General features: G+C 38.4%; 1 protein-coding gene and 1 long non-coding RNA gene across 4 annotated transcripts in view; one reads left to right on the top strand and one right to left on the bottom strand.

Annotated features, from left to right (window-relative positions):
• The window catches only part of LOC124290289 (high affinity cGMP-specific 3',5'-cyclic phosphodiesterase 9A-like), a 109,494-nt gene that overhangs the window by 29,590 nt on the left and 53,271 nt on the right, over nucleotides 1-26,633 (top strand). The window lies entirely within an intron of this gene.
• On the bottom strand, nucleotides 973-20,966 carry LOC124290291. The gene is made up of 3 exons (XR_006901880.1): nucleotides 20,826-20,966; nucleotides 8,000-8,002; nucleotides 973-984 (listed from the first exon to the last, which is right to left on the bottom strand). It is a non-coding gene; the product is annotated as an uncharacterized LOC124290291 (long non-coding RNA).

Here is a 26,633-nt window from a genome sequence, read left to right on the forward strand (position 1 = left end):
AAAAACCTATGTCTTGAAGAAATAGACTTTTGTGGGTGTACATTATTGTCTTGACAATCAAGGGTTTTACCTGGGTCAGACGTTGTGTTTTGCTCCAAGCAACTTTGAGACGTGTCAGGTGTGAACAAGATGGGGGTCCAAACTGGTGACATGACGTAAACTTCACCATTAACTTTATAATAACTTTACTGATCTCATATCATTGCACATGCATTTAACATAAACAGGAATATCCTAACATAAACAGGAATATCTGTGTTATGAGGATTCCATTAATAAAAATCTGTGGGAATCTCCTGATTTGAGTGATTTCTCTGACATAAGCCGTGTTGCCATGCTTTGATGGATGTATAATTTCTTTTCGTCATTTAACTAAAACATTTTTCCTTGACATTAGCCTATGACAAGTATGTCATACCTCAAAGACATTAGACCCATGAAGATCCGGGTTAGAATTGATATTCAGTAACCCACGATGTCGTAAGAGGCGACTAACGGGATCGTGTGGTCAAGCTCGCTGACTGGGTTGACACATGTCATGGTATCCCAATTTGTGTAGATCGATGCTCCTGCTGTTGATCCCTGGATTGTCTGGTCCAGATTCGATTATTTACAGACCGCCATCATATAGCTGGAATATTGCTGAGTGGGGCGTAAAACTAAACTCACTCACTAGTATGCAAATTAGATAAGCTGAAGGGGACTTGTTTTAAGATTAGTATCAGTGAATTTATACCTGAGGTATAATCAGATGGATCAGAATTGTTGTTGAAACTGTTATAAAAGTTTGAACTATTCTGCAAAACTCTGTTCTAGTTTATTATTTTGTTAATAATCCATGGGACTTTTTTCTCAGTGAAGGAATATGCCAAAAAGGAGTTTAGAGATTGTACTTTTGGTTCACACAACAGTTGAAATCATGCATCACTACGCATGATACATATGTAATATATTGACAAGTTTCTGATGGTAACTTTAATGCATCTTTTTCTTAAAAGGGAAACAGTATCGTAAAAATAATAATTCATCATGGGTGTTTTTTAATATGGGAAATGTCAACCACGTCCCGTTAATTAGTATTTGCTGAGCCATAGGTTTCACAAGGTGGCAGGGTAGCCTAGCAGTTAGAGCCTTTGCTCGTCATGCTGAAGACCTGGGTTCTATTCCTCGTACGTGTACTGTGTGTGAAACCCAACCGTCATATAGCAGGAATATTGCTAAAACAGCATAAAACCTTACCCACTCACTCACACATATGTTTCCCCAAACTCGTAAATATCCACGCATGTATCTTTGGACTTCCGATGAAGATGGCAAGGCGTATGACTGAAATGTTTTCAACATGGCCCTAATCTATCTTAACTTACTAAAGTGGAAAATCCTTTAGGAACCTGAGTGTCCAATTTTTGCAATTCCTCAAAATTTCAACATCTTCAGGGGTGGAAATAACCCATTGCCCGACGCCCGAGTCCAGTGTATTTTTCTGTCGGGCAAGCAAATTTGTATATCACACTGTACCCGGTGTCCAGTTGATATTCCAATGTTAATTATGTTGTTTATTTAAAAAATCAACAAGAAAACGGCCAGTATAGTGGAAAAATGATCAGGGCAAGTGATTTTACATGTGCCACTGTACCGGTATAGTTATTTCCACCCCTGATCTTTTGTAAATCTCATGTAAAATAAAATTCCCTTGAAAAATGAAGCACAAAAAGAAATATAACCATCACTTGGTAACTCCAGTTCAACTGAATCACTAACGTGAAGGAAATGCTGATAAAATCTTTGTGGAACCTCAGTGTAAGCTACACCTACGCTCTGCGGTTTCTGTTACAAAGGTGTTATTAATTAATCACTTCAACAGAAATCTCTGAAAAATCAATTAGGACCAGGGGCTGCCATTTTGAAGTAAATGATGGAGAAGGGAGATAACTGCCTGATGTCTGAATCCTGATGTCGATGACATGTTTGATAACATGACCAAATCGGTTTCACGTGTTTAAATGTCACTGTTATTTTTGCTTCAGTAAAAGGATTAATGCTCAGGTAGATTGTCGTGCCATTCTTCATTCGCTTGTGGCACAAACTAGATGTCAGTGGTTTCGAAATCTTTTTCAAATGGCCACAACAGTGGCACCTGTGGACAATCCTCAGAAAAGTCTGTTTATAGAACTGTAGAACTTGGTTGGAGAATAATGGTTTTTAAAGGTCAATGTGTAGTAGTATGCAAGCTTTCATTAGAAATTGAGGAAATACGGTTGATTTTTTTTTAATGTTTATACTGCTCTGCAAGCTGTGACTTCATGTATTAAATTTCAATGAACTGTTGTTTGATTTTAAAGAATACAGGTTTTAGTCTAAATTTATTGTAAACAATAATGGTAGTAATGATAAAGGTCATTTGTATGGCGTATTACATAGTGTATATATAACAATAAGAAGATCATTATATACTACAATAAACTATGTTTATAACAAATAAATTAAAATGAACTGATGGATAACATGTAAAAGTTATTTTGTCACGGCCATTTGCTGCATATTTTGGTCGAAATGCATATGGTGAGTGAGTGAAGAGGGTTTTATGTGAATGAGTGAGTGAGGTTTTACGTCGCTTTTAGCAGTATTCCAACAATATCATGGCATGGGACACAAGAAATGGGCTTCACACATTGTATCCATGTGGGGAATCAAACCTGGACCTTTCGGCTCGAACGCTTTAACCACTAGACTACCCCACCACCTCTAGATCATTTGGAGAAAGTAGGTTGTAAGTTGTGAGCAGAAAGAACACAGTTCGCTGAAGTCACAGAGGTTTCCAAGACGGCTCCAGGCAATCATAAATGTAAAAAGTATGCACGCACACATGTACACGATCACAGAAGAATTAAACACAAAATCAACACACGACCAAGAAGGGATGTTTAAAAAATATTTTGAATGGTGTAAACAAGTTCATCCGAGGATTTATTTTCTGAAAGTTTGCCTTCAGTTAAGGGACAGATTTACAGTGCCACAGAAGTTGAGCAAACATGGTGTGTTTGTATAATTGCAGCCATACCCTTTTAATCCTCTCCAAGTTCTTTGTGAAGAGCTGTCAGTTTGGCTAATACACTCAAGCTTGTTTATCAGGTAGTATATCATGGTGTATATCATGTAGATTGGGATATACTACGCAGATGAGGGCGGAACTCAGTGCTGGCGTCTCATGAATTAATCATGATAATGACGATAACGCTTGACAAATATTGATCAATTAGGAATGACCAAGCATGTTTTGGCATGACAGAGATATTCTTGAGTAAAGTATTTCCCTAATGACAAGCGTATGTTGATGGTGACCTTCACAGATGCACCTGGTCTGCTGATTCTTCTCATTAGGTTCTGAAACACCTGTCGAAGTGAGAAGCTGATTGTATGTTACACTAATGCTTAGTCTCTGAATATTCCATTATAATTGAAAAGGAGCCCCAGCAAATTTGGAGATTGAGAACCTGAATCTGAGGAAATCTAGACTTGTTGGGTCGTAATTTATCTAATTTGTTTCTTGGCTCACAAACATAAATTTTTACACTTTCAGGTGAAACTATTGATGGGTATTGTTTCTCCAGTAGCTCCCCACATTCATATATATATATATATATATATATATATATATATATATATATATATAAAGAAAGTGATGAGAATACCGAGCATACAGTAGTACATATATAAGAAGAAGTTTCTGAAATAATCACACGACACGGATCTTCTCCAACATGTTTCACTTTTACTTCTCCCTGAAGATAAAAGTGAAACATGTTGGAGAAGATTCTTACACGCACGCACGCACGCACGCACACAGCAGTAAGAGAACGTTCTCAGGTATCACATTGTTAAATCTTTGAAAGCACAAAACTGAAATTTTCTTGTCAGGAATTGAACCCCGGCGACCCCTGACGCCAGCACTATAGTCATCCTAACCGTTTTAACAAGTTGTAAATGTCAATCTGTGTCTCTTCTTGCTTTCCTTCCGTCCTTAAGATCCGGATGTCACAGAATAGATCTTCACCAACCATGCTTGTGTTTAGAGGTGACCAATGGTCTTATGGATGGTCAGGGTCTCTGACCTGGTTGATGCCCCTGCCAGTCACTGGATTGTCTGGTGCTCCCGTTTATTTACACACCACTGTCATGCAGCTAGAAGATGGCTGAGTGCCGCGTTAAACAACAAATAAAATCTTGTGTTCTTCAGATGTTTAACTGAAACACTAATGATATAGGACTGAAACGTTGAGATATAATGGAAAAACTGATAAACTGAAACAGTGTGGGATAACTGAAACACTAGGATATACCTGAAGAACTGATATGACTGGACTGACTGATTTTAGTTTTACGTCGCTTTTAGCAATATTCCAGCAATATCACGGCGGGGGACACCAGAAATGGGCTTAACACATTGTACCCATGTGGGGAATCGAACCCGGGTCTGATATGACTGGAAGAGGGAAACAGATGAAACACTGTTCAACATAGATGTAAACCTGAACTGATATGACTGGAACACTGACATAAATGAAACACAAAGCTGTAAAAACTTCTCATCTGAAAGTGTACCTGCTTGACAGTTTCATGGAAGAACCTTTTTAAACACAGACATTCATTTCCGCTGGTCTGTTTCCTGTCAATGTACGTATTTATTGACAGCAAGGTGTTACTATGTTGACTGGGATGTTATTTCCCTTGACTTTGTGGAAATATTAAAAAGTATTCAATCACTTATATCTCCGCCATGCATGACAAAGCAAACAAGTTTATTGTTGTACTAAGCTACTGTATCAGGCACCTGAGCAGGACTTGAGAGATCACGGCTCCGATTTAATGGCGTACAAGTTACTTGCCTGGTGTATTCTTCAGCTGGGCTGTGTAAATATTTCTGTCTGTTGAGGGTTGTAAATCTGGGATTTGTGTGGATTAGGCAAAGACAGAACTACAGCTGGCACTGCTTCTTGAGATCTAACACAGATTCATTACCAGACACGCGTAGCTTCTTGGAGACCAATTCTAACTCAAAGGTGAGATGAAATAGGGTTTTACGTAGTGTTCACAGTTGTTGTGCTCATATACTACAGTGAGGTAGCCTAATGGTTAAAGTGTTTGCTCATCACGCTGAAGACCTGGGTTCGATTCCCCATATGGGTACAATGTGTGAAGTCCCTTTCTGGTTTCCCCTGCTGTGATATTAATGTTGCTAAAAGTGGCGTAAAACTAAACTCACTCATTATATACTACAATAAACTATGTTTATAACAAATAGATTAAAATGAACTGATGGATAAAATGTAAAAGTTATTTTGTCACGGCCATTTGCTGCATATTTTGGTCGAAATGCATATGGTGAGTGAGTGAGTTGGGTTTTATGTGAGTGAGTGAGTGAGGTTTTACGCCACTTTTAGCAATATTCCAGCAATATCACAGCGGGGGACACCAGAAATGGGCTTCACACATTGTACCCATGTGGGGAATCGGCATGACGAGCCAACGCTTTAACCACATTAACCCAATGTAGACAAGCATCAGCAGACATATTTTGTTGTATTTGTCATAGTTTAATGTTGAACATTATTCCATGTGTTGACAAGATTAACATTTGTACATCCCACCTTACTCTACAGGCAGTCGGTGACATAATGCAGACGTGATGTTAAATTTTGACTCGCACAGCAGGACGGTATTACTAGTGTACATGATTTGAATTTAATGAGCATGTATCACAATATGATTGGAAACTTTAGGGGTTTTGTGTTTTCAAATTCATGTATATTTAATCTCCTAATGGCAAGGTTTACTTAAGTGACAATGCTTATTTCTGAAACAAACTGAAATTTTTGTTTCAGAAATAAATCCATGATTCGTTTGATAAAACTTTTAAATATATTTTTTAATGTTTATGGTGTCTATTACCCATGCATTATAACCACAGCAACACCTAAGAGAATAATGGTCAGCCATTGTCAAAATGTAGGTTATCTTCAGTTAGATTAATACAAATTACTGATGAAAGAACACATTAGGACATTTGTATGTGTCATAATGAATCACAGCACCACCGAGGTCAGGCCTGTACCCGTCACAACCACCACAGATATTACCCCTAGTCTTAAAGGCACTATATCACTCCAAATTTCTCTTAAAGTATATACCGTATATTACCGTCTATAAGACGACCCCATGGATAAGACGACCCCCAAACTTGACCATAAAACTCAGTGTCAAAATGGTATAAGTCTATCCCCCCACTATGGGGTCCTAATTGCGGCAAACACAGACCACAGACAACTGGCAGTTACCAAAAATTATAACTTTGGTCGCCGGGAAACATGTGCACAGCTGATTGCTATTTCCGGCTCAGATACACACGGTAATCTTAATACCTGCAAATAATACAATGCCCAGCAAAAACAACTTATAACTTAAAAGGTAAATAATCTTGTCTAGTGATGTTTAATTGCAAATTTAACGTCTCTACTAACAAAGTCGTCTTCTGTTGTTTGTTCACGCGAAGTGATACGATGTTGTTTTCTTACCGCTGGAAAAAAGTTTGACTAAAGCGTAACCCATGGATAAGACGACCCCCTTCTACAGACTGCTTTTTTGGGTCCTCAAAATTCAGCTTATAGATGGTAATATACGGTAATGCATTTCTCTCAATAATACTATCAGCCCTCAGTGTAGCTACCATATCATTTATTCCCCCAAACTTTAAGTATTTAGATTACAATATTAAATTAAAAAGTTTGAATGAATTAATGCAAGGTTGCATTAAATCAACTCTCACGCCCCTACTGGCCGAACATTATTTCAAGCGAAGCCCATAGAGTTATGTCCCTTGGAGCGCTCTTAACGAATATCCTACGCACAGTTTGTGATTGAAACCAGAATATCCTACGCACAACTTGTGATTGAAACCAATTTGGCAAACACCGACAACACCACATGCGACAGTTTTCGATGTACGGAGCTATTGTTCACATTCCATATATGGCAAGTGTTCTCTGTTTGGAAGCTGTTCGTCTCAAAGTTTAAATTATCGATTTCAGGCAAGTCGTAAGGGATAATAAGTCTTTTATTGCATCAATAGGAAGCTAAAGTGAGTGCATATTATAAGCCACAAAATTGTCGAAAATGTGTGACATTGTGCCTTTAATCCTGAAAGAAATAAAAATGGAACTTGAAGGAAGGAGAATTGGACAGAAAAGAAGAATTCTTATAAAGAAATGTCATGTTAAGATTATATTGCTGCATCACAGATTATATCTGTGATGTGTATAACAAATATCATCTGTGATGCAAAATTTTAATCTCCACATGAAATGTCAGTTTTCATAAATATCCTTTTTATTCTACATCTTTATCCTTCAAATTTCATTTGTTTTTTTTCACTGCAGATTTAATGTGTCATACACAACAGATAGAATCTTTGATGGTGAAATAAGCAGGGGTGGTTTCTGACTCACTCCAACACGACTGTTAGTGTTGGAAACCTGCTGTTGGTGGTGGCGATGGGTTTTAAGTTTCCTAATAGGCTGTTGCAGCATTATAGCGCTCAAGGTTGCCAAGCGTTACCAGATGTGGGTGGTTCCTGAGGTTCTGTATTACAGGCATATGTTAAATTAGGTCAGTTATGAACCCAAACTCACAGTTTTAAAATGGGATTTGTTGCATGCATTGAAACGTTATTATGGGGTTGTTGGAAAAGTGAGGTTCCCTGGGAAGGATGAATTGGAGTGAGTGAGTGAGTGATATTTTGTTCTACATATTAGTGAGTGATATTTTGCTCTAAATATAATAATAAACAAAATTAGTAAACATTATTTGATCTGGGTTGCACATATATATATTGTCCAGTACTACCAATTACTAAATTTGACATTTATTTGTTTATTTATTTATTCGCCCACCTGCTCTCTTACTTGTTTAGGCTGAAGCTTAAAAACACATTAAAAGTACATACAGCCTAACTTCACAGAATGTGTTTTTAGAAATCTGTGTTGTAAGCACAACATATATATTGTCCAGTACATTTGTACTATAAGTGCAGACATACTCTTGTGATATAGGTAATCTTAAAGCATCAGAAGAAAAAAAGCAGCCTCCGTATCAGCTTCCTTGTCAGATACCAGTCCTGAGTGTGAATTTCCGATGAACACGGTTCCAGATCTCCCCGCTTATTTATCACCATACACCCCTCAGTGCCTTCTGCTATCAACACTCGTCCATTTCACTTCCTTGCATACCCATGTTTATTTACAAAAGCAAGCAAGAAACGTTGCTATGACGTCAGACAAGCATCACATGATAACGTGTAGTGTATACACTTATTTATTTAACGCAAAAAACATTCCTTGGCCTGTGACAGGAATCTAGTCTCATCTGAATAGGAAAGATTATGTATTTTAAAATCTGGGAAAATATTGGATCGAAGTCAACTGAATATTATTAATTTATTTAAGCTCAGAAATATTTGAAAAGAGATAATCTTATATGAAAGTCAATGTTTCTATTTTATTAACAAATCCATTTAAATAACATTTTAGATTATTTTTGTAATTTGTGATTATAAATTCAGGATGAATATGTTAATGCAAGAAATGATTTGGTTTGGCCTTACAAGGATATCAATTTACAGACATGACTTGTGAAAGTAATTAAACAGCTGTAATGAAATGAACATCAGATTTTAATGGTATGCTGTTATTGAGCTATTTAAAACATTCATCATTATGTCTGCTCACTTAGCATGCTTTTAACGAGAACATCGGTCTAATGGATATGTACATGTATGTCCATGTCGTGTAAACAGATAGATGATATGGTAAAAGGGGTGATGGCTGGGTAATGTAAGCATCTACTTGATGTACTGTACTGATTATCTGGAGACTTGATTATTGGGGAGTTCACTATATAGCTGGAATGTTTATGAATGATTATATTGTCCCATGTGTTGCTGGGGTGAATAGTTAACTTGTCTGTCAGTCCGAAAGTTAATCATTTTGTTTCCGGAGCATAACTCAAAAAAACGTTCAATATTTTCAACAAAACTTGGTAGATATATCAAACAGAACCTAAAGTGGTGCCTTTTGCTATTTACAGATTTTTGGCATTTTTATTTTTCTTGGTTTCCATGGAAATGTTTTGGACTCAAAAAGGAGGGATTGGTTTCATTTCCGGAGCACAACTCAACAACTGTTAAATATTTTTCAACAAAACTTGGTAGATATATCAAACAGAACCTAAAGTGGTGCCTTTTGCTATTTGTAGATTTTCGTCATTTTTAAAAAAAAAATTGGGGTTTCCATGGAAACGAGTTGAACTTAATCTCAAAAGGGAGGGGTGGAAACGTTTCTGGAGTTCGAAAACTTCTAAATATCTTTCAAAACTTGGCAGATAAAACTTGCCTTTTGCTATTTGCAGATATATTTTTCCGGTTTAAATGGAAACGATTCAGACTTAGTCCAAAAGGGAGAAAGTGGTGCCAATATTTTTGCTAGTTTTGACTTTTGGCTAACAGAGTGGTTTTTGCATTTTATATTTTTTTTCTTGGTTTTGGACTTATGGAAACGTTTTGGACATAGTCTCAACAAAGAGAATGGTGAAGCTTTGCTATTTCAGAGCACAACTTGGTTTCTATGGAAACGTTTTGGTCAATATTTGTTCACAACTTCGGAAACCGGACTTGGTAGATATAATTTTTATCAAACATAACCTAAAGTGGTGCCTTTTGCTATTTACAGATTTCTGGCATTTTAATTTTTCTCGGTTTCCATGGAAATGATTCTGACTTAGTCTCAAAAGGGAGGGGTGGGTTACGTTCCGGATCACAACTCGAAAACTGTTCAATATCTGTCTACAAGACTTGACAGATATATCAAATAGATCTTGACATTTTTATTTTTCATGATTTCCATGGTAATAGTTTGGACTTAGGCTAAAAAAATCAAGTTGGACTTTAAGTAACAGTCAGTTGATTTATTCTTTCAAATTCATGGGGGCCGGGGGGATTCTGATGACTTTTGTTTTAGATTGTCGGAATATTGCTGAGTGTGGCATAAAATTTGATTAATTTAGATTGTCATATTGGTGGAATATTGCTGAGTGCGACATAATATTTGATTATTTTAGACTGTTGTCATGAAGCTGGAATATTGCGGAGTGCAGCAATAAACTTGATTATTCACAGGACGCAGTCATACAATATGAATAATGCTGATTGGATGTAAGTCATGATAATTTATAGACTGCTGTCATAAAAGAAATTTTGCTTAGTGAGTGTAAGCAGCAAACAAACAAAGTCTAGCCTCTTTCTGTAAATGTTTGTGAATGTTTGTGAATGTTTGAGGTGATCTGGGACGCTGCCAATCCTTGGAGTTCCTATACAGTAGTGATCAGGTCTGATATTCTGATTTAGTGTCAATCCACCCACGAATCCTGCTGCTACCAGACACTGGCCTCTGTCATATACTTTGTTTACAATCATCACATTTCACCAGAGAGCCTTTGTTTACCTATCACCAGCTTAATATATGGCCTGTTTTTTTGTCTGAAATTGGGTTGTGTTTCCAAACTGGTGTAATTGACGACGGAAGTAATAAGGCGTCAATGCGAATGGGACATGACTGAGCATGAGGTATTTGATGGACAATAATATGGATACGGTGTAGGAGCCGGTCGTCCATGCTTCGTGATGTTTGTCCCCAGATTAATTGTTCAGATGACTAAGGTAGATGGTTGTGTATTAGCATAGCAGCTGACAGATGGATCTATGTAAGTGATAAACACTGATAGCTGAGTGTGTTGTTACACAAACGACAAACAAGCTAAAAAACCAAACAAACAAACTATGTGACCGTGTTTGGCAGCTTGTACCCCGCCGTGATATTGCTGGCATATTGCTAAAAACAGCATAAAGCCATACTCACTCACTCACCCATTACATAAAAATAATTACATGCTGCTGTATATTGTGTATACCAGCTGGTAGGGATGTCACAGTTATGTTTCATGAATCATTACATATTACGATACCCATGTCACGATTCGATACGTATTACGATACCTATTTTCGTGGCATTATTGCGTAAATTTAGTTACATTTTGAAGATTAATATTTCATATTATAATTGTCCATGAAATGATCAACATTTTTTATTTTCAGAGATTAAAAAGTTCTAATTTCCCATCTTTGTGCATGAAAAATAATCATTTATGATTCTGCTAAAATAAAAAAAACATGATACAAGCTGCAATATGTAAACGATACATAAGCATATTTAAACCGATACTTTAAGAAAAAATATCGATACAGTTTGAATGTATCGATAATTGTGTCATCTTAGAAAAAGTATCGATGTATCGTGGCATCCCTACCAGCTGGCACAACCAAATAACGGGTAATAAATGGATGGCTACAATTTTTTTACGATGTTTGTTAAAATTGTTAGTTTAGGAGCCAGTTTTCCCAGATTATCTTAATGGGCACTCAGGTCTGTGTAAATAAGCATAGCTCTTAACTTCACCTATCAGTAATGAACAGCTGTTGCAGCATTGAATGAGTGATGGTAGATGTTTACAGGTGGGTTTTGGACCATGTGATGATGTTCAGTGTCGATTTTCCCCATGCGATCACAATCACACGATAGGTGAATCAGCTTTAAAATGTAATACCACTCGTTGCATGTCTCATCCGTGAAACAGGAAACTGGCTATCGACTGAATCCAGTCACTTTATAAAACAAGTATCGGTGTAGATCAAGGAAGTAAAGACGCACTATTGATTGTTGTTTGTCTAACATGAAGCGTTAAAGCTGTACAGTTTGTTTGATGTCATTTAACATATCGGCTGTTATGGAATGTGGTTTTAATGGTCATTGATTTTTGTTTGGTTGTTTGTCGGTTCGTTTGCTGTTAAGATGCCACAATCAGCGGACCAGACATGAATCTGGACCAGACAATCCAGTGATCAACAGTATGAGCATGGATCTAAGCAATTGGGATATGATGACATGAGAGCAGGACAATTGTCACCCTAGGACAATTACCACCTAGGACAATTGTCACCTCGGACAATTGGTACAATTGCGACCCACGATAATTGCCACCCAGTTATAGTTACTATAAGTTCGAGGACAATTGCCACCAAGAATTTTGGTGTAATTTTATTTGAGAAAATCAATGCAGGTTGTCAATAAACTTTTGATGATGAAAAGTCAATATTTTCTTGGCATATTCATTTTCTGAATTTGATCAACTTTTAACCTTGAAGTAATTTTGACTTTGATGAAATATTGACTTTTGTCCAGGTGGCTAGTATCCGGTGGCAATTGTCCGGTGGCAATTGTCCTAAACCCCGATGACACATGTCAACCAAGTCAGCAAGGCTACCAACCCATTCCTGTTAGTCGCCTAGGTAGCTGAAGTCAAATTCTAACCCAGATCTTCACAGATTAATGGTGATTGGTCGCAGTGCAATGTCTTTCTTTCTCACGTGAAGTCTTTCTCATTGAGACCCGATGAAGATCCGGGGTAGAATAGGTCTTCAGCAACCCATGCTTGCCACAAAAGGCGACTATGCTTGTGGTAAGAGGCGACTAATGGAATCGGGTGGTCAGACTCGCTGACTTGATTGACATATGTCCCGGTTCCCTGCGCAGATTGATGCTCATGCTGTTGATCACTGGATTGTCTGGTCCAGATTCGATTATTTACAGACCGCCGCCATATAGCTGGAATATTGCTGAGTGCGGTGTAAAACTAAAACTCACTCACTCTTGAATAGAATCTTGTATGCTTGTATCATGACTTCTGTTATGACACCAATCAAGTATTTCTGTGTCATGACACCTATCAAATAGGTTTTTGTGATGACACCTTCCATAACAAAATCTGACTCTGATATTTTGTATTTCTAACAATGTTCTTGGACTCATCCCACCACCACCATCAAGTTAAAACACTCACGTGTTCTACTTATTGACATTAACCGATCTTGCTTCCAAGCACAACAGAGCACAAATATGAGAGGTGAGGTGAGGTGAAATTGGGTTTAACGTCGTGCTTGAGAATATTTCGCTCATATGACGACGTGCATGCGTGTGTATGTGTATGTGCAGCTGCTTGTACTAGCCCAGACTGAAGCTGGTTTTATAGTGCTAGCTCACTGAGATGCCGTGCCGCAGTGAAGCATGAATACCCCACTCAGACACATTATACTGACTCCGAGCCGACCAGTCCTTGTTGTACCCATTAATACCGAGTGTCAGGCAGGGACCAACAAGTACCATTTTTTAACGTCTTTTGGTATGACGCGGTCGGGGATTGAACCCGCGACCTTCCGCGCTGTCTGGCTGATGCTCTAACCACTACACCACGGAGGCGGTCAGTACAAATATGACACTTGAGCATAAACATTGAACTAGGGTGGTGGGGTAGCCTATTGGTTAAAGCGTTTGCTCTTCACACCGAAGACCCAGGTTCGATTCCCCACGTGGGTACAATATGTGAAGCGCATTTCTGGTGTCCCCCGGCGTGATATTACTGGAATATTCCTAAAAGCAACGGAGAACCATACTCACTCACTCACTGCAAGAGCAAGAGAGTACAAGCATGACCCTTGAGCATAAACATTAGGGCAGTGACCTTTCTGGACTCATTGAAGGTCGTACCAAATAACTCTCACCAAGTGTATTGTGCTTATGTTGAGGTGAAGTTACAGAATGGACTTGTCAATCTCATTAGGAGTTCCAGAAACCTGTTAACTTTGACGTTGGATGCTGTGAGAATTTAATTAGGGTCAAGTACAGGTAACTGGTGGCAGGTGGACTGTAGAGTAGCCAACAGGTTGAGGTGATTGTTGTTCACACCTTAGATCTGGTTTTAATTATCTTCTGTCCTAGTTGACTCATTCTCTCACTCACTCACTCACTGGATATCTGAATAACGAGATAAAATAACTAAAACAGTAGCTCCCAGTGTGTGTGTGTGTGTGTGTGTGTGCGTGCGTGCGTGCGTGCACGCGTGCGTGCGTGCGTGCGTGTGCATGCGTACTCAAACACTGTAGTAAAAATATTGTAAGGTATCACTTTGCCAATTCTTTGAAAGCACAAAACTGGAAATGACCGTTTTAGTCATATCATGTGTACTGATGTTTCATTGGGGAAAATATGTCCCAATGGCATTCTAAGGAAAATTAATTGGTTGGCATTCCAAGACTTATGGAGTATTCAGTAACCCATGCTTGTTGGAGCCATGTTGAGAAACCATAGTGTTCTGGTAATTATGACAACTTCAGCATTTATCACATGAGAATCCACCATTTTGATTTGGTGGGAATCAGATATGTTGCGCCACCTTCTGCCAATACAGTAAGGTGTAATATGTCATGATATTTGTCCAAAAATGCTGAACAAAACAGTTAAGGATCATAATATCATGAAGATCCGGGTTAGAATTGATCTTCAGTATCCCATGCTTGTCGTAAGAGGCGACGGGTAGCCTTGTGGTTAAAGCTTTCCCTTGTCACCTGAAGACCTGAGTTCGATTCCCCACATGGTCACAATGTGTGAAGCCCATTTCTGGTGTCCCCCACCGTGATGTTGCTGGAATATTGTTAAAAGTGGCATATAACTACACTCACTCATTCACTCATTAAAATTTTGTGTCTGCATTTTCTGAGCACGATTTTGATAAGGAAATAGCAGGTCCGTCAAGAGGGAAGAAGGAGGGTTTCTCAAATGTTAGACATTCACACTTTCAAGGCACCCGTGAATCACTATCAGGTGAAAATTACGCTATCTGTAGCTTGTTCAGTTTGAAAAACTGTCAAGATGTTAAGAATGAATATAATAAAACACATTTCTAGCATGATTAATAATTTATTGTGACATTACCGATTTTACACCCAATTTACCTAGATAAGTCTGTTTGTCACAGTTTGTGATTGCCATCCAAAGATGCATGGAAGTTTTGGAATAAAAGACATGGGATGAGGCTTAACTTGTGTTTGAACGCATGTAGTAAATAGGTTTGTAAGGAGCCTTTAAATGATGGATGTGACAATGTTTGTTCGTTCCCTGTCGCTTGCTGAATATTTTAGTTGAAATTTGTATAACAAACAATTTGTAACAAACAAGTATTAGTCATCCTTTGAGTTCGCTGTAACCGTATTAAACTGTATGTACAATAATTCAGCAGCAACGTTTCTGAGTCAGTGTCAGATGGCCATGAACCCACATAATTACTACCCAGCTGAGAGGGATATAGCTTCTGTTCTGATAGTGATTACCTTGCTACTGATTTTGTATACGGCTAGACTTAGTTAGTCAAGCTTGATTAAAGCACACTGTTGTCGCATTGGTGTCTTATATGAGAGCACTGGATTGATACACCTGTTTTTGTTAGAATAATGATAGAACCATTCAAATCCATGCGCTATATACGACTGGTTGACTTGTCCGGCAGTAGGATTAGTGGTGTGTTAAATAGTATTATGTGTCTGGATTGTTTATTTATTCCAAAGCTATCATAAGCCTATTGTATGCTTGTTATTCTATCTTGATTATGTAAGTGTCTTTGTTGTGTCTTTGGGTTTAGCCTTACTGAGGTCAAATATTTCCTGATCAGTGACATTGAGATTTGGCAAGGTTAGATGACTTCTGAATGATTAACCTTATCGGATCTGTAACCTGTGTCAGAAAAAGAACTCGATATGCTGAGTGGCAGGATTTTTTAGTCTCTGAGTGTATTTCAGTTTTGCTAAAACTACAAAATGAGTTTTAATGATGGTTGAACGTCTTTTTTAACATCATTTGTGTCTGGTTTTGTCAAGATTTTTGTTTCAAGATATGTGTTATATTTTCGTGTCAAGATCTATTTTAAATCTTTTTTTTAAAGTTTATTTCAGATTTTGGTTTCAATATCTTTTATAGACTTTGTTTAAGATCTCTTTGAGACTTATATTTCATTCTGAGATATATCCCGGTGTCAGGGGTTTTCAACGATGTAAGACAAAAGTGTATTTTTTTATCTTAATATCATTTAAAGTTTTTATTTTACTGACCTTGAGTTATAAACGATATATTCATCTATATCACGAATGAGCATCGATCTGAGCAATTGGGAACCGATGCCATGTGTTAACCAAGTCAGCGAGCCTGACCACCTGATCCCATTAGTCGCCTCTTACCGACAAGCATAGTAGCCTTTTGTAGCAAGCATGGGTTGCTGAAGACCTATTCTATCCTGGCATGGGTCCAAAATCAATGAAGATCCCTATTCTACAAAATTCCTGGATCTTCATGGGTCCAAAATCAATGCACATGCTTTTGATCACTGGATTGTCTGGTCCAGACTCGATTATTTACAGACCGCCACCATATAGCTGGAATATTGCTGAGTGCGGCTTTAAACAATAAACCAACCAGCCCAGCCAAGAACACTAAACCGTTTAGGTTGCTAGCTGAGACACGTTGATTGCTGTATATCAGAAGCATTTTAAGAATACACCTGTCAATAGCCACTTTGTACATAATTGTGACTCCCCCCTTGCTAATATGGGTGATAGCCATGTCTGCCACTTACTACCATGCAGTTTAGGGTCAGGATCCAAGCTGTGTGGGGTAATACGATATCAACAATCTCTGTACTCTGGCTTCTTGCTGTTCTGGTGTGGTTAGCTGCAAATTTTGTAGGATTTCTTCAAATTTTGTTAAGATGGCAAATTTCCAGTTTACAATTAGTATGTCATGTACACCATACAGTTTAGAGGCTTTACTGTTACATACATTAAAAAGATTCGGGGATGGGAGAGCAGGAGTGATGAGGGACTCCCTTGTCCTTGTTTAATTATTTTGTAGGCAAATTTGTGACTCTTTTTCTGTCTATATTTTCCTTAACTTGGTCTGTATGAAGATGTGGTTGGTTTGTTGTCTAACACCACTAAAACATCTAAAACCAGTGTCACTTTTGGCTTATTAAACATGTTAAACCAACCTTGCTTGATCTTAACCTCAATTTTAGGCAATCATTAAGAATGTCTGTTTATGAAAACAACGCTTGTTTATTCTTTTATTTTTATCATCATCTGTACATGGTCAGTTGGAGGATCAGACCTGTGAAGGTCCAGGTTAGAATGTGTCTTCAGTAACCCATGCTTGTTGTAAGAGGCGACTAACGGGATCGGTGGTCAGGCTCGCTGACTTGGTTGACACGTCATTGGTTCCCAATTGTGAAAATCGATTCTCATGCTGTTGATTACTGGATTGTGTGGTCCAGATTCGATTATTTACAGATTATTTGCCATATAGCTGGAATATTGCAGAGTGCAACGTAAAACTAAACTCACTCACTTACTCACTCAGTTGGAGGATCAAGTGATGTTTAGGGTTACACCAAACCGTTTTGTTTGTTGTTTTATGCTGCACACAGCAATATTCCATCTATATGGTGGTGGTCTGTAGATAATCGAGTCTGGACCAGACAATCCAGTGATCAGTAGCTTCGATCTACTCAACTTGGATATGATAACATGTGTCATCCAGGTCAGCGAGCCTGACAACCCGATCATATTAGTCAGCACTTACGACACGACACAGTTATACATGTAGCTTAGTGGTTAGAGCTACTCATCACGCTGAAGACCTGGGTTCGATTCCCCACATGGGCACAATTATAATGTGAAGCCCATTTCTGGTGTCCCCCACCATGATGTTGCTTGAATATCCCCACCATGATGTTGTTGAATATTCACTCACTCAGAATGCCAATTAAAACCCAAAGATTTTAAGTGTGAATAGTTGACCATACTCACTCACTCACTCAGAATGCCAATCAAACAACCCATAAATAAGGATTTTAATTAGTGAATAGTTGATGTATTTTAATGGAAACTTTATTTCATCACAATATGTTATGTACTCTATTATCAATGACACTATTTTCGTTAATAATTCTTCCCAGCAATGATATTTCCGATTATTGATCTTCTGTCCCTGCCCTGCTAGATGCACGTTTCAGAGAAATAAAAAAATGCTGCAATGGTATGACAAGTTTGGCATGTTTGCATACATCTCCAGATATTGTTGTTATTTTCTTTCCGAGAGCAATAAACACCCATACATTCATGCACTTGTTAGACCAGGAATCTCGTAATCAGATCATATTATGTTTCATTCATTGTATATTATGGATGATTGTAATCAGTTTCGGTCATCAAGTACTATTTGTGTCCATAAGACTACCACAGGACTTTCCTTGATCATATACACTGCTTCATTATGACATCAAAGAACCTGTTATGGCATGGTTATAAATTTGTAATTGACGACTTTGTCGTTAATATCAAAATTGTGTGACTGGCCCTTTGATCGTGTTGGTGGTGTGATCTATCAGTTCGGCATCACGTAAAGACAATCCGTAAGTATATGTCTCCCCCCGGGGGTACATAACCCCCAATTAGCTGCGATCTTGCTGGTTGTCCGAAATGAGCATGATATTGACGAAATTTGGAAATTAATGGACGCTGCGGCTGTGAAGGATTAATATGCCCGAGGCGATGCACATATGCCTCTTCCTATCGGCTGGATTAATTGACACAAGGTCGGTTACCTACCGGTCGCAAATGAGGCTCCATGCAATATCATGTTAAGACTATTTGGGCGTAATGTGTCGCCTTGGGCTTTCTGTATGTGATAAATGTACATATTGGCATGTATTGACATCATCACATATTTAAACTCGCTTGGTGATATTAATGATTGTGCAATGGACTGTGTTGCACATTTCAGTGTTAATCATGTTGATCTCAATGTGTGCTTGTTCTTTTTGTCATATATTCTGAACAAAAAAGATCATAAAATGTTGTAACATTCCATACACATTTAGAAATGGTCTTCAGTTAAAAAGCATATCACAAATGTATTCATGATCAATAATTGTAATTCTGGGATATTGTCTATGAACGAAGGAAGTTAAACCCAACTCACGTTTTTGCCCACAAACCCACACACCCACAAATCCACACACCCACTCACTCACAAACCCACACTCACTCACACACCCTGACACACTCACTCACTCACAAACCCACACACTCACTCCCTCACACACCCTCACACACCCTCACACACATTCACCCACTCACTCACTCACTCACAAACCCACACACTCACTCACTCACAAACCCACACACTCACTCACTCACAAACCCACACACCCACACACACACACACTCACTCACTCACACACCCACACACTCACTCACTCACTCACTCACTTTTAATTCATCCTGGTTATATTTCCGGGTTCGTCAGCACCATACTCACAGTAGTTGGTCCAACAGTTGTCGCCATCTTGCATTGTCTGGTGTCATGCTGCCATGTCATGCTAGACCTAAGACCTGTACAACTTCTGGCCTCTTCCAACATCTAGGTGACACAGTCAGGGTGTTACCTCAACTCACAAACATGGGGTCCCTAATTATTAGTTTTAAGGGTCCTTGCAGGCACTATGGGGGTCCGGGGCGGTGGGGTAGCCTAATGGTTAAAGCATCCGCTCGTCACGCGGAAGACCCGGGTTCGAATCCCCACGTGGGTACAATGTGTGAAGCCCATTTCTGGTGTCCCCCGCCGTGATGTTGCTGGAATATTGCTAAAAGTGGCGTAAAACCAAAACTCAATCAGTCAGTCAGACTATGGGGGTCCTGGGAAGTAACAGTGTGGAGAACTGTACGTTTTGATAATTTCTGTAGAGCCTGGAATATCACTGATCATGTGGACTGATGGATGAAATGATGCAAGTAGCTGCTCTGAAAGAAACAACCAAACACAAAGCAAAGTCATATATGTGTTGCAGGTACAGTGAATAATATTGAGTGCCCCTCTGGACACAGGGAAGTATTTTGAAATTATCTACATTTGTGTGTATCACGTAAAACCTGCTCACTGTATATCTAAGATCTGTACCACTTCTTGCCTCCTCCCACATCTTGGTGAAACACTGAATATCATTCAAACAAGTGTAAAATGCAGCTCATTCTGAAATACTGTTCAAGACAGTTCATCGTTTACCCCATGATTCCTGGGATACAAGCTATTAATTTACCTTGACTTAAGTATCTGTAATTTGAACCCATGTAGTGCTGTCATTATATGTAGTGAAGTCTTTCCAAATTAACCAACCCTGTCATACATTAAATGTGCCAAGTTCTACTAATCTAGTGGCTAATTCCTATCATTGAAGACCAATTTTCTAAATCCGTTCCTTGAGAAGAAAGCATGCAGGTTACATTGGCCCAATTGGCATTGAATAAATGAGAGGATAAGAATCATTCTCCACGAATCGTCTACAATCACATGCCCTTGTCTGGGATTCTACCACTTAATGGTTCTACTTCCAGCATATTGACAAGAAATTCCTGGACACCTACCGATGGAACCTTCATAAAATTGATGACTGAATCAATGAGCCTTAGTCATGAGCTTTAACATTTCACATAACAAGTCTTCATTTGGCAGAGTAGATCAGAAAGAATCAACCTTTCCTCTGAAACAATATCAAATAATTTGTGCAATTGTTGAGAGGGGGAAAGAGCTATTTTAAGCTGGTACAAATTCTGAGGAGGTTGCGAGAGATAAGGGGATCTTGCTAATGAATTATTTGTCAAAGGTTTGCGATTTGTTCCTGGTTGGTTAGTTCTTTAAGATTGCACTCAACAATATTCCAGCTATATGGTGGCTGTCAGTAAATAAGGACCAGACAATCCTGTGATCGGCATCATGAGCATTGACAGGGGTTAAAAATCCCATTCGCCCGATGCCCGGGACAAGACAGTTTTCATTTCGGGCAATCAAATAATGGTATCTTACTTGTCCGTGAGCTACTAGATAATTTCCACTTATGGTTTCAAACTGCAAATAAACTTTGATTTAATTTCATATCTGCTCAAAACGTAGCTATTAAATTTTGCAATGATAATAAAGTAGAGTTATCTTTCTTTGCTATTTATCACTTTTTAATAAATAGTCCAGTAAACATTAACATCAAATACCATGTTGATTTCTTCTTTCATAATTATATCATCATAATTATGTCATAAAAATCAGGGCAAGTGGATAATTAGTCAGGACAAGTTACTTTCTTAAAGTCACTTGCCCTGTGGCAAGTGGCTTTTTAAAAAAAATTTGAACCCCTGATTGATCTACACAATTGGGGTACAATGACATTTGTCAACCAAGTCAGCGAGCCTGACCACCCGATCCTGTTAGTCGCTTACGACAAGCATGGGTTGGTTAAGGCCATTTCTAACCCGGATTGCTGAGTGTGGTGTTAAACAACAAACAAACAAACAAACAAACAAACAAAATCAGCCAACTTAAGAACTTCTTGCCATGTCATATCAATGTATAAGGAAATTTTAAGCATTTTACTCTGAATTATTTTCGTTTTTGTTTCGAATACTCTTACTCAATGGTGGGCAATATTCTGAACATTAATTCAGAAAATGTCTGTACTTTGCATCCAGTGCAAGTCCTAATGGTCCAATAACAAATTCTTGTCCTGAAAGATGTGGAATAGAGTCTAAGACTAATTTCCAATATCAGACAACGACGTTCTTCTTTGACAAGCATTAGGACAAGCTGCAGGAGCAATTTTAGGTTGTCAAGGAGATTTTTTGTCTAGTAACAGGGTTGTTTCGTTATGTGTTTAGGGATGTGTCGTAGCGTAGTATTTAACATGAACGCTTTTAGGTGCAGATTAATCCGTCTCTGTTCATGCCGTTCACAAGGTGCTCTAAGTCCAAACACTTAACAGCTGATTTTAAATGCTTGCTTAAACAATGTTTCAATATTATAATTAGTTAAGTTTTGAAAGTCATCAAAATTATTGGTTAGCAATGTTCTGTGGCATTTATGATAGGAATATTATTTGTGAGGTCACATATTGATACAAAATGGTACAAGTATGTATCAGAATCAGATACTTAATCATATGAACATAAATTTTATAAACATTAAGATTACCTGTCTGCCCAAGATGTGTGTAGGGTATTACCGGTATTGAATAGTCCAATACATTTTTAAACAATATGTGTTGCATAACCTTCTCTTTGTTCTGGTAGTGGGTACACTTAGACCGCCCCCGTGGTGTAGTGGTTAGAGCGTCCGCCTGGAAGCGGAAGGTCGCGGGTTCGATCCCCGACCGCGTCATACCAAAAGAAGTTAAAATATGGTACTTGTTGGTCCTGCCTGGCGCTTGGCATTAATGGGTACAACAAGGACTGGTCGGCTCGGAGTCAGTATAATGTGTCTGAGTGGGGTATTCATACTTCACTGTGGCATGGTATCTGAGTGGGCTAGCACGATAAAACCATCTTCAGTCTGGGCTAGTACAAGCAGCCGCACATACACATACACGCGCATGCACGTTGTCATATGAGAGAAATATTCTCCAGCGCGACGTTAAACCCAATTTCACCTCACCTCACTTAGTGTGATCTGTTTTGTGATTATATGTATAGTTTAACCTGAAATTTCTATAGAAATTCGTTCACAAATGAGGTTTTCCGCTATTTGTTGACAAGACAGCAGAAACATTGAGGAGATTGTGTTCTCACTCTGCTGTTACGCCTTGTATCCATGACTACAAAATGGTGGTGACTGGCGATGATGTATTTGATGTCTGTTCAAATTAGAGAGGAAACTCGTAGTTTTGGTGCCACATTGTTCTGAATAGATGACAATATCTCCCAGTATATCACAATACATATTTATGTTTTCAAATATATTGCAGTATTATTTGGGGGTCACTAATCAGCACAACAGATCTACAAAAAATGTTTCATTAGGGATGTTACTTATTCCATTTGTTGATGGAATCACGTATCTTTGAATGTTTCAAGGTTTAATGCATCATTTTGGAGTCTAGTTCTACTATCCTGATGCACATCATATCCTCAAAGTGGATTGATACAGATCTAATTTCTTAAATTATTATGCCTGAGTGGCTCTTGAGTTTGGCAACTGACAAGAAAAATCACCCTTGGCAATAGTAAGGATCCGCTGGTCATGAGGTTGAATATGATTGCCCACATTGACTGCTGTCTTTGATGTTTACCACCTTGATGAAACTCACGGATATGAATATGGTGCTTATGAATATAAAAACTAGGGATGCAACGATTCACCAAGACCTCGATTCGATTCGATTGTCGATATTGGACCCTCGATTCGATCATTTTCGTTTTATTTCTTCATACAAATAAAAACATCAGATTTAATTTAGCTTTCAGAGTCGGCTTTTATATCATGAAATCCATCGTCAACTTGGCGATGTCTACTAACAACAAATGTCATTTTATCATTAGTCCGGCGTCAACCAATGAAGTTTCGCCTTATTTCAGCGTTCGAAACTGCTCGAGTTGGAGTCAAAATTACGTTCTTGCTGTGTGGAAATAATTTAAATAGGTATTCAAATATTGAATTGAAACACTGATAATGGTTATTGAAAATCGTAACTAAGGTGTGAGATTCGATTTTCGATGAATTGAACCAAATCATTGCAGCCCTAGTAAAAACACAAATAGGTTGAACCAGGATTTATACCACCATCATGGGTTTCTTGCCTGAAGGATCCAAAGCTGCACTGCCAACTTTGTTAGCGCTATATTTATCTGTGTGGTAATCTTCTGCACCTTCTATACCCGTGAAGATCCGGGTTAGAATGTGCCTTCAGTAACCCATGCTTGTCATGCCGTCTAATGGGATTGGGTGGCCAGGCTTGCTGACTTCATAGACGCATCATCGATTCCCAATTGCGTAAATCGATGCTCATGATGTTTATCTGTGGATTGTCTGGTCCAGATTTGATTATTTAGACCACCACTCTATAGCTGGAATATTGCTGAGTGCGGCATAAAACTAAACCCGCTCACTCACTCACTCACTCACTCACTCACTCACTCACTCTCACTCACTCACTCACTCACTCACTCACTCACTCACTCACTCACTCACTCACGCACTCACTCACTCTGGCCTCCAGCCACAACTACGTGACACACATGATATTGTTAGATTAATGCTGTACATGGTGTAACCACTCACTCACTCACTCTTGTAAATCCTGCTCACTCCTGTAAGTCAGTCTCATGTAAACAGTAAAGTCCAAAGACTTAAAGTGTCGATGGTAAAGTGTGTTGTGTTAAAGACTGTAGATGGCAGCGTTTACTGTGATCATTATACTTACATGACCCTATACAGTACATATTGACATATAAATGGATTGATGTCATGAATCATAGCTCTGTCAACAACGCTTGGGTTCAATGTCCAGGCCATTTTTTTAATAGCTGAATTGCTGATTCACCTAAACATCATCAAATATTTTCTTAAAAAACACATAATATGCTTATTTTGTAAATGCTTATGAATAATTATTTCAGTTTGCAGTCATCAAAATGAATTTATTTATATAATGAGTTTTGTTAAAGTGTTCATGTTGATTTACAAATATAAAGAATATAGCAAAATACAAACAAATTAAACTTTTTTCACTAAGAAACTTTTTTCAGTAAGAATCGTTTCAGTTTAAAACAGCATTGAACTGTTACATTCAAAATGTTTTGCAGAACTTGCGTTGAAATGGGTAGACTAATGCTTAGTCTCTAAATATATATAATGTTGACTGTAACGCATAAACCCATTTACAAAAACAAAAATTGAAAATGAGCCGCAGTCAGATGGGAGATGAACCTGGGAAAATGTAGACTTGCTTCACTTAGCGTTTTTTGGGGCAGTGGGGTAGCCTTTAAGTGGTTAAAGCGTTCGCTTTTCACGCTGAAGACCCGGGTTCAATTCCCCACATGGGTACAATGTGTGAAGCCCATTTCTGGTGTCCTCCGCTAATATTGCTGGAATATTGTTAAAAGCGGCGTAAAACTAAAACTCACTCACTCATTTAGGGCTTTAGCCTCACAGGGAAGGCTGGCAGTAAGCAAAATAATGTGGTTCAGGGACTGTGAGACAGACTATGGAACATGTTCAAATTTGTATGGCCTTTATAATAAGCTCTGTAGATTATTGACGTGTTCCTTGGACAACCATGGGTTCAGTTTGAGGGTAACACTCCAGCACCTCATTATCTTACATCATAAATCTCCCCGAAGTTCAATCAGGGTGTTAACATCACCGTGTGTGCTCCAGCGTTTATCCCATGCTATGTTATCTCTGCTATCGCTGCCGTTCTGTTGGCGAGGCTCGTGTTTGTGTGCTGTATTTCTTAATATAACATAACGTGAGGTAAGATAGTGTTTGATGGGCTGAGTCTGCATGATGTGTATCGTTTTTGTTATAATAGCGGGTAGTGATTTAATGAGGATTGATGAGGGTGGTGTGATTTATGTAATTTCTCCTTGGGTGTAGCTCTTGGCATAAGATATTAATTCCTAAGGGTATGATGGTAGAGGAAGTTGATAATTGAGTAGTATTTGTTAACGATTTGTGCTGAGGATTGTGATAATTAATTTCAAATTAAATTATTTTCATATTTTATTCATGTAATTGAATATCGATACAGCTTTTATATGTTATTCTGTGGCCAAATCAGAGGTGCGCGTGCGTGTGTGTGTGCATGTGTAAGTGCATGTTTGTGTGTTGGAGCACTTTTAGGGAAGGAGGATATGAATGACTTTGATATCACTTACTTATTTGAAGTAGCCGTTTATTTCTTTTGAAATAATATTGTTGATTATCTCCCTTTTGTTGTAAATAAGACCCATGAAGATCCAGGGTAGAACAGGTCTTCTGCAACCCATGCTTGCCACAAAAGGCGACTATGCTTGTCTTAAGAGGCGACTTACGGGATCGGTAGGTCAGGCTTGCTGACTTGGTTGACACATGTCATCGGTTCCCAATTACGCAGATCGATGCTCATGCTGTTGATCACTGGATTGTCTGATCAAGACTCGATTATTTACAGACCGCGCCGCCATATTGCTGGAATATTGCTGAGTGCGGCGTAAAACTAAACTCACTCACTCAATCATTGTTGTAAATAAATAGATGGGAACGTTCTTTTATTACGAAAATAGATAAAGTATGCTACCTAAATGACCAGGTATGTATGATAATTATGTATAGGCACATGTACAAATGTTAGTTCTAACTAAAGAGATCTAACTAAACACTGCTATTCGTGTGTCATGAATCGAAACCAATATTTCCACATCCTCTCCTCAACAACGGCATAAAACGCAACTCACTCACTCACGCACTCAAAAGTGAAAAAAAATGCCCCCTCAATAGGGCATGGATGAGAGCACAGAAAGTTCTTCCTTGAAAGATACCCTTGTTAGATTGTGTTCCTTCTTTTGTACCAGAGCCACAGATAACTTTGTAGGTCATTGAGTTATGTACTCGCTTGCAATTATGTTCTCAATTGGGTATCCTAATTTTCCGTTGAGTAACCAAATAAATTGTACCCACCTCACTCAAACTTAATTGGGTATTTTGCCATTTTCCATTAATTTTAAAAATATAGTAAATTTTAAATGTCGGTTTACGTGTTTGTTATAATATTTGATCAGTAATATGAGGAAT

This window comes from Haliotis rubra, unplaced genomic scaffold, assembly GCF_003918875.1.
Source record: "Haliotis rubra isolate DU_JTF1 unplaced genomic scaffold, ASM391887v1 Scf460, whole genome shotgun sequence".
NCBI classification, from domain to species: Eukaryota; Metazoa; Mollusca; class Gastropoda; order Lepetellida; family Haliotidae; genus Haliotis; species Haliotis rubra.